The sequence below is a fragment of the Tachysurus vachellii genome, chromosome 4, assembly GCF_030014155.1.
Source record: "Tachysurus vachellii isolate PV-2020 chromosome 4, HZAU_Pvac_v1, whole genome shotgun sequence".
NCBI classification, from domain to species: Eukaryota; Metazoa; Chordata; class Actinopteri; order Siluriformes; family Bagridae; genus Tachysurus; species Tachysurus vachellii.
This window is the reverse complement of record NC_083463.1, coordinates 21,325,513-21,335,639: the sequence shown is the minus strand read 5'-3', so window position 1 is coordinate 21,335,639 and position 10,127 is coordinate 21,325,513. Positions and strand designations below refer to the sequence as shown.

The following is a 10,127-nucleotide window of genomic DNA, read 5'->3' as shown; positions in this document are numbered from 1 at the left end:
TTGGTTGATTTCAGCAATGTTTCAAAGTTCAGAATGGCTTGCATTTAATGATTTGGTCTTTTAGACACTTGAAAGATATTACAGTTCTTCTTGGTTCTATCAGTTAAATGTACAGATGGCAAGACAAATCATAGGCAGTTGTTTTTCCCCCTTATAAGCTGTCAATATTGTTTCAAAATGACTTGGGTTTATTTTTAAAATAATGTTCACATGAAAATTTAAGAGTTGCTGCAGACTGTTAACATTAAGTGCACATAAAATTTTCACTTATATTTATAAGGCATTACAAAGGAAATTTTGCTATTGTACTCTCGTCTGCCGAGACAGTTTGTTTGAATGACGACCGAAAAATGTTCTATTGTTGCTTGTTTTCTCTTTCTTGTTTGTGCAATTTCTGCCTTGTTTTTTCTGAGTTGACATGGAAACGTAAAGCTTTTTCCCATGTGACCATACTGTAGCACCATGTGCCAAGATATATATCAGAGAACATACTAGTTACATGCTTACAGCGGCCAGCTAAGCTTGGCAGCAGACATAAAGAATTTCTCACAAGAAGAGTCTGGAAATTTTCACTAGCCTGCCCTGTTACTAAAGGAGGCAGATATAAATGACTAAAGCTAAAGACATGAGATAATGAAAGCATGCCTTGTGATATATGCCTTTTAGGGTTGTCGGCTTTGACACGCTCGGCCCGTATTCTTTGCTTTAAAGAGACTTTTTTTGTACTGGTTTAGCCGATTATATATATCCAGAACAACTATTACACACTTTTCAGAAAAAAAGACTTCATCTCTAAAGTCTTATCTGCTTTTAGTGCTGATCGTAGAATTGTAGTTAAACTGCTCACTTAAACATTTAAAAGATGGTTGTAACTTGTTCGGCTGTACATCATGTTGTCAAATACAGCCAGAGGTTCTCAATCAAACGGTACGGAGGTGTGTTATTTTATGGTGGAAAAGAAATTTTAATCTCAAGAATCTGACTTTGATTAGGGCAACACTGACAAAGAAAACAAGAAGCTTTTAGGGGATTATCTCTCGCTAACACTCCCATCAACATTCTTATAGACGCCTAGTGACTAGACCACATCACCATTTGTGTGTGTGTGTGTGTGTGTGTGAGTGTGTGTGTGTGAAGCTGAAAACTGACTCGACCTTCACGAAGAGGAACCCTGCCAGGTCAAGTCAGTTTTCAGCTCCGATGTGTCGGCAAGTTGAGAAGGGAGAGATGCCACTGTCTTTATCGCCCCTTTTCACATTACATGCCGTCTGGGCCGGCAGTGCATCCAAAGAAGCCAAGATAAATCACGTCTCAAGCTTACGGTCTCTGGCTCCTATTTACAGGAGTTTCGATCCCTCTATCATCTCACCGCCAGCTTAAGTTTAGGTGTGTGCCTTCATGCAGGTTTGGATTTCATGTACATTCCTTCTTCTTGCTTTCTCTCCTCTTTCTGCACCCTGAGCACACTTTTTTCCTCCTCCCTGCTTCCTCCTTTTGTTTCCAGAATTCCCACTATTTTGCTCAAAGATAGCCCAGAGGACTTTCAGTGCCCCGCTGCGACCTAAGAGTGTGCTCGTCCATGTAACCACTCAGTTTTGACACGCTGGTGGATTTATGGACATGTTTCTGCATATCATATCCATGTTTAATGGTTAGGAAAACACCTAAGGCGAATTCAACAGTTTGGCAGAAAGAATTCTTTGCTGGTGATTGAAAGCGTCGCTCCAAGCAAATCTTGTGTATGTTGATTTAATTCGGATTCCAGCACTCAAAACGTAGCAGTAGACTCGCATGTTTTAGATGTTGTATTCTTGAAAAGGCAGCATTGAGATTTGCACAGATGTTTGCAGAGTGTCCAGAGCAATGCATAGATTATCATAATGAAAGACTTTGCCTGCTGCAGAATTTCTTTCTTAAGTGCTTGTCTAAGTGTGTAAGTGTTTCTGGCTTCTCCAGTGTAAGCTTTTAATGTGTACGGCAGCCTGAGCTTGCTTAAGTGCCCTGTCTGAACCACGTTGCCGTACATGAAGGTCCCTATTGTTTTTTTTTTTAAGGCGTGGGAGTGTTGAAGCCGCCGCTGTATTATCATCTGAGATATAGGATATGTGAGAAGTTGAAGGAATGACCACACAGACTGAGACTAACACCATGTCTGAAATCACTTGTTCAATATTAACTATACAGACTGTTCTGTATAGAGTGCTATATAGGGCAGTCACGACTGAATACACTGTTAGCTAGTCTAAATGCTCTAAAAGCACATCATCGTGACCTGCTATTACATAAACAACGTGTACATTACAAATTTCATGCCAAACCACAGAAATCCAGACGTGATTTCTTCATAAAATGCACGCATTGACGATATGATGTCCACCCTGACAAGTATATTTTTTAAACTGAAAGCAGTCATTGTGTTACTTAGCGTGGAAGTGTGGATTTGTGTGTGGTGCATTATAGGTAACAACAGTGAACTATTCAAGGAATATAATTTGTCTGTCGAGAGACAACACTGCAGAAAGGCTGTAGACTAACTAGTGTACTATATGGTTAATAAGGAACAAAATTGAGTTGTGTATAGTGTTAGAGTTAGACATAGAGTTGTGTATCAGAGTTGTGTATTTACTCGTCTGGTATATTTCTACCTTTTTGCTTTTGATGGCATTTTGTCATTGATTACGTGTAGGTCAAGAATATAAGAGGGGCTCCAGTGATCTTTGTGTGTGTGTGTGTGTGTGTGTGTGTTTGGGGGGGTTATATATAGACTTGTGTGAGTTAGATCCAAATGACCCTCTGACTTGTGTTGCAGGCAAGATAAGCCCTGATAATAGATTTATAGATTTCTAGCAAAAGCTGCCTCAACTTTTTGCCCTTTGAGAGCTTGTCATCTGAGATAAGTGGTCAGTCTTTAAAGGTTGTTAAGGACAGATTTAAGGCTTGCGTATCTTGCATGTAGTAGCACCCTGTGTGTCTGCAACTCCAGGGCTAATTAAAATAGCACATTTTTTGTTTTTTGCCATAGACTGAAGATATTTGTGTCTAGATGTGTTAATCAATTTAGAACATTGCATCTTTGGTGGAACACCACAAAATATTTAGGTGAGCAAAAGAATTGGAACAGTTAAGTCTTAAGTGCATGTATATCCCTTACTTGCTATAACTGCATCAAAATGTGATTCACAAACAAAACCGACCAAAACGTTAGTTTCTTTTATTGTGATGCTTTTCTAGGCTTTTACCACCACTTCTTTCAGTGGTTGTTTGTTTTGGAGACTTTCTCCCTTCAGTCTCCTCTTCAGGAAGTGAGATGCTGTTCAACTGGGTTAAGGTCTGGTGATTGACTTGTCCAGTCTAAAACCTTCCACAATTTTCTCCAGATAAAGTGTGGGCAGTGTGTTTTGTATTATTGTCTTAGTGCATGATGAAGTTTAACTTGAACGCACTTCTACAGTAAGAATCGATTCTTCTGCAACCATCATGCGTTACGTCCTCAGTAAAGATTAGTGAGTCTGTTCCAGAAGCAGCCATGCAAACCCAAGCCATGACACCACCTACACCGGGCTCGACTGATGAGCTCGTATGTGTTGGATCATGAGCACAACTTCTATTCTCCACAATTTGTGCTTTCCATTGCTTTGGTAGAGTTTCATCTTGATTCCAACACTTTTGTGGTTTCACTATGAATTCCAATCTGGCTTCTGATTCTTTATGTTGATAAGAGTTTTGCATCTTGTGGTATGGCCTCTATATTTCCCCTTTCAAAGTCTTCTTTGAACAATTGTGATATATTCTGCCCTGTGGATGTTCTTGCTAATGACCCTGAATGTTGTTTTGGGTTTTTTTCTTCACAGCACTCACAATGTTTCTGTCATCAACTGCTGTTGGCTGACCTGTTTTGGTGTCTATTGCTCAGTACACCAGTGGTTTATTTCTTTTTCAGGACATTCCATATTCTTATGTTGCCCAAGACAAATGTTGGTGTAACGGCCCTGATTGATTTTCCCTTTTTTCTCATGTTTTTTTTTTTATCCATAGGCAGCCTTCTTGTATTTGTGTTACTTTTTTTCATGTTTAGCAATAAATCTAGTCTTCACAGGTGAAACCCAGGGCTTAAACCAAGAGTAAACATTCAGGGATATTTAATGTTTAAACAATCACTGTAACAAGACACGTCTGGCAGTTACATGTTCTAATATAACTAGTTACTCTAAAAATTATTAGGTCTTCTAATAATTATGAAATATTATTATAATGAATAATTATTTCATTATTTCAATTATTATATTATTTCATAGTAATTATGAAAATGTGTTATGATCCCAGTATGTTTGATTTCAAACCCAAATGTCTTCAGTGCATAGTGAAAAGAGTTTTGGCCTTTCTGTCCTAATACTTTTGGATGAGGCTGTAAAACCAGTTGTGTAAATATTTGTATTTGTAATTTTGCCTCTTGATTGTGGTTGTACAGCAGGACCAGTCTGCTTCTCAGCACAGACAATAAATGATGTATTATCCCTCAGCAGTATGTAAGTTCTAATAGGCTTAGGCAGAATACACCACCTAGGGTTTACATCTGTGACCCCTCTGTCAGGGCTCCGTGTGTGTGTGTCAGAGAGAGAGAGAGAGAGTGAGAGAGAGAGAGAGAGAGAGAGAGAGAGAGAGAGAAAGAGAGAGAGAAATTGGGGTCCACAGTTTACATGTGTGACCTTATCAGGGCATTATGTGTTTGTGTGTTTGAATTTAAGGGGCACCCATTTCTATACCCAAACAAGCACTAATGACCACCCATTTATGTATACCAGAGCCTGGGATTCAGTGTCAATTGCTCCCGGTTTCTGTTTGTTCAAAGTCACTTGAATTCAAAACTCTTAACTCATCTTTCTCCCCCCGTTTCCTGTGTGGTCACTGAAACACCTGGAACCGTAATCTGGCTGCAATCTGAAAAGAGACCCAGCCATGCAGACCCCCAGCTGAAGCATTTAAAAATGATTAGAACATTATTTAAAAATTGTTATTGCCTGTTTCTATGTTTTCTCTTTTGCTTTCTTTATATTAAAACATTGATCGATTTTGAAACTAATTTTCAAACCAACACCTGAATAAATCGAACCAATAACCTCAGTTTTGTCTGGCTGTTTTGCCTGTGTATGGAAAGAAAAGGTCCCAGAATGGGTAGCATAATGGACATATCTGGTGTTCACACATTCTTCCTTCTTCACTAATCTCTTTATCCTGGTCAGCGTCACAGTGATATTGGATGTAGCTTTTGTTAATTGAATCAAGCTAAAAAAGTTTCTGTGTCAGTCCAGACAGTCCCCCGTGGCCATGTTTACGTTTCGATGTATCCAGTTATCCAGTTTCAGCAGTGTATATTTCATGACTTAAGTCATCACACATACAAAAAACTATATTTGTTCCACTTTGTCGCAGCGCTCCTTCATCGACAGACCACAATTTCATCTTCTGTAATATTTTGATGATTTGCTTTTATTTCGGTATGACATAAAAGAGCCGATAAATCCTAAAACCTCATCTGTCTCCTGTCGTCTCTGGAACACATTGGACAGGCAGTTGACAGCACCACTAGCTGTGTCCTTCACACCTTTGACTCTCCAATTATCCTAATTTACTATGTATTAAAATGCCACAGGGCAAAATATACTCATCTGCTTTAGCTGCACAGCTTTGAGACCGAATTGCCTGTCTTTGGCGGCTGTATCTTCAAACTAATAGCGCTATTTTGATACGATCCCACCGTGCGCCTTCTAATTGGCCTGTTGTAATGGTGATATTTATGGAAATGTATTTGCCCCGAAGCGTTGTATTCTCTCTTGCTTTGATGGAACAAGGTGGTGAGGAAGAAAGGAGAAAATGCGGATAAAGTTATTTTGAAGGCATGAATGTTGAGAAAATTGTCTTTCCGTAATAAGCCAAAGGAACAATGAGAGACTCAGTGAATAATGAAGGTAGTTTGTGGGTAAGGAAAAATACTAACAATACCAATAAAGAATATGAGAGACTAGTAGCTGAAAAGATTATACACACTCAGGCACTTTGTGTGCGTGCGTGTGTCTCTGTGAAAGACAAATCTCTGTATTGCTGTTAGGAACATTTCAATAGCCCCTGGTCTGTGAGAGTCTTTCTATCCTACACTAAAGATCTAGCCACAGCTTAGTTAGCTCTCTTTTCACCTGCCTCATTTCAGAAAAGGTGTTACAGAAAGAAAGGGATTATGCTTGTGTTTGGGTGTTTGCATCCGCCTTTGTGTATCTGTCTGCCTGCCTGCCTGCCTCTCCGCGTCTCTGTCTGTCTCTTTGTCTCGGGGGAAAGTCTGGACAGCGTGAATGAGATCCCATTATATCAAAAATCTTTTCCTACACTGTCGCAAATCATCTTCCTTTTGAACTGAACATATTTGCCCCGGGTGACATCATGATTGCCCATCATTAGGCTCCACTTACAGGCCCGGTCGGGTTCTTGCTTTGTAGCCGCAGCCACAGAAATGTGACAGAGCGATATTAATAACCCTGGGAGTTGGGAGGCATCTCTTGCACATTTTTTTGGGGTCGTCCCATGGGCTGCACTCTAATGGAGCTCTTGGCAGCATAATAAACTTAGCCTGCTGACCCTTCCAGGCTCTCTTTCAGTTCTCTCTCTCTCTCTCTCTCTCTCTCTCTCTCTCTCTCTCTCTCTCTGCTAGCTCCCTGCAAGAATCCCCACAGCTCTGTCAGACGTACACGAACACAAGTTCTCTGGATCTGTGTTATTCAGTCAGAAGTTAATTGTTTATAAAACAGGCTCTTTTTCATCCTTGTAATCACATTTAGAGAAAATCAGATTACCTGTCGAGAAATAGCACCCGAATATGTGCGATTATTAGGCGTGGATGGAATGGTATCATTCTGTATTTCCTGGTGGATTTTAGATCTGTATCTGTGTGAGCATGCGAGTTTGAAGGTGGTAGTGGTGCATCCTGGGATCCTGTTCTGCTTTACTGGATCTGAGCTGTCACAGTGAGTCTGCTCTGTGGAGGAAGAGTGAAGGTGACAGCGGCACGGCTAAATATAGAGACCCTACTGTCTCACACCCCCTCTCTTTCTGTCTCTCTCTCTCTTTCTTTCTTCCTCGATCTGTCAGACTTTGGCATTTTATTTGTTTCTTCTCCCTGCTAAACTTCATTTTTTGTTATCTTGGTCACTTTATATTTTATCTTCTATCTTTCCACCCCTGTAACGCCCATCTGTTATCCCAAGTCCTGCGGGACATGTCCTGCCTCTGTATGCATGGGGACATTCCCATGAGAGGAGTTCGGACATTCATTCTGGGTAAGGGCACTCATCCCGGGATGAGTCATTCCAAGCATGTGTTTTGTGGACCACTTTTTAAAAAAAGAAACAGTGAAAGAAACTGTGATGGATGAGAAGCTTTCAGACATCCATCATTTCCAACATGGCCCCATTAATGCTGGAGGCTGGTTGTTTCATCCATCGGAATAAGATCTTTGCTTTCACTGTGCACTTTTGATACTCATGGGAAAAAATAATGAAGTTGGCGTCAAGCGAAATGTCAGTTTCATGGACCCCATGCATTGTGTGCAGACACTGTGGGCTTTGAACTTAACTCTGGCAGATGGTTTATAACAACACTAAAAACGTGTCTTTCATCTCCAGATACAGATTTTTTTTCCACCAATAGCTTTTAATCAGTTCTCTTTGTCTCTTCTTCATGAAGACAAAGCATGCCAAGATTGAACATGTTTCAGATTAGGATGTGGCAATCTGTTGGAAATATTGTATATCAGGGTATTTGGACATGCCAGTTTTGCAGTACTGTGCAAGAACAAATATATCTGTGCTGCCAAGATGGAGCAAATCGTCCAATGAACTACACAAAATAAGTGCTGACAGCTTGGTTTTTGCAATGTGCTGAGACAGAACTGCTTATTATATATCCATTGTATAACTATATAAAGGCTGTATCTAGTACCATAAAGGGTTACTTTTTTTTGACAACGAGCCACATAAAAAGTGATGCGTATGCAATTATTTTTGATAACATTTTACAATTACAGCGTATGAATAATCATGTCCTAATACCTGAATGAATGCTTACTTAAATATGAATTAATGAGGAATGTGCCTTAACTGCCCCTTAACTATAAAGCTAACCTTATCTACGATGATGTAGGAGTAAACTCTAACTTAAACATGCCTCATTTATAGAGTTATATAATAAACAGTTTATATCATTTGTGTACACAAACATCATTGGATAACTCTGGACTACTAGTTTACATTTATCCTTATTAAAAGTAGAAAGACACACCAATAAAAACAGTAATTGTTTCATCTCGACATGGTTTACATCATTTCCCTATTGCACTGGAGTACTAGTACAGTATGTGCTCTGTGTGGCTCGAACCCCAGCGCTGCTCCTTCACCAACAAGAATGAACAACTTGAAATATTTGTTTGTTTAGAGCTTGTTTGATGCCGTAGCTTAGTGGTTAAGGTGTTGGTTTACCGAGTGGAAGGTTGTGAGTTTGAATCCCAGGTTCACCAAGCTGCCACTGCTGGGCCCCTGAGCAAAGCCTTTAACCCTCAATTGCTCACTTGTATGAACTGAGATAAAATATAAGGACGTGTGCCGAGTGTTATTAATAGTCTATTTAATTTACTCTTAAATGTTAATTAATACATAGTTACATAGTTTATAGCTATATATAGTTGAAATGACAATAAAAGAGTTTTGACTCGATTGTTTACGTGCCGTTAAGTTCATGGGTAACGTTTCTAAGGTTGTACCTGATGTTAAAATGACAAACAAAATTAAAAACTTAACTAAAAAAGTAAACCGCATAGGATAGTAGCTTACTTCGCACAGGTCTGCATATATGTACATAAGGCTAGACATTTAATCTTTGTATTGATCCTAGTTGATTTAATCACAAAATCCTGTCATGCTATGTCTCACACAGCATGCATTTTATTGTTATTCCCTACTCTATGGAAGGTGCTATCTCTAGCAGATAGATTTTGGAAGTTTACTACCATGTCAGATTGAACACTAGCATAATACAGAGGAAGGAAATGAAAAATGACCGAGCAACATCACAGGAAATCATGACGTAGGACCAACAACCAATCTTTTAAATTAAAAATGAACAAAGTTTTGTCTGTGCTCAATCCTTCAGTGTGTATGTGACATTCATTCATTCATTCATTCATCTTCTACCGCTTATCCGAACTACCTCGGGTCACGGGGAGCCTGTGCCTATCTCAGGCATCATCGGGCATCAAGGCAGGATACACCCTGGACGGAGTGCCAACCCATCGCAGGGCACACACACACTCTCTCACTCACGCAATCACACACTACGAACAATTTTCCAAAGATGCCAATCAACCTACCATGCATGTCTTTGGACCGGGGAAGGAAACCGGAGTACCCGGAGGAAACCCCCGAGGCACAGGGAGAACATGCAAACTCCACACACACAAGGCGGAGGCGGGAATCAAACCCCCAACCCTGGAGGTGTGAGGCGAACGTGCTAACCACTAAGCCACCGTGCCCCCCTTTGTATGTGACATTATTATTATAATTATTTAGTTGGATCATTTTAGTGTAATAAACATGTTGACCATTTTAAACAAGACTAAACTTGATACTACAATATACTAGTATACATTTACTCCAGACTAAGTGCGGAACTCCATCTGTAACAAAAGACAGAAAACTTGCATCAAACGTCCATAAGGCTTTCTAGGCAAGATAATATTCTATCCCCTACTCTCCAGTAATACTTCATCTAAATCCCAACTTGAGCAAAACTATTGATTCATTTCATGCATGAAGTATTTTTTGGACTCGTTCTAAAATCCATAAATGATCATGGCTTATTTTCCCATGTTCTTTCAGTCCACAGTGGATTTTCAACAGTTTTGTGTCGGTTATCTGCTCCAGACAGATGCTTTGTGTCATTCCGTGTAGCTGTGATTAATTCAGGAAGACAAGAACGAAATGATAAGGCAAGAGTCAGAATTCCGGGTCGAGATGAAAAATCACCTGTAAATGAAAAGTGAGTGTGTTGAAACACGGCCCCTTCATGATGACGGCATTTTCTATCCA

At 39.8% G+C, this 10,127-nt stretch overlaps 1 protein-coding gene across 2 annotated transcripts in view; it reads left to right on the top strand.

The window, feature by feature from the left end:
* sema3fa (sema domain, immunoglobulin domain (Ig), short basic domain, secreted, (semaphorin) 3Fa) overlaps nucleotides 1-10,127 on the top strand; it is a 58,529-nt gene that overhangs the window by 2,399 nt on the left and 46,003 nt on the right. The window lies entirely within an intron of this gene.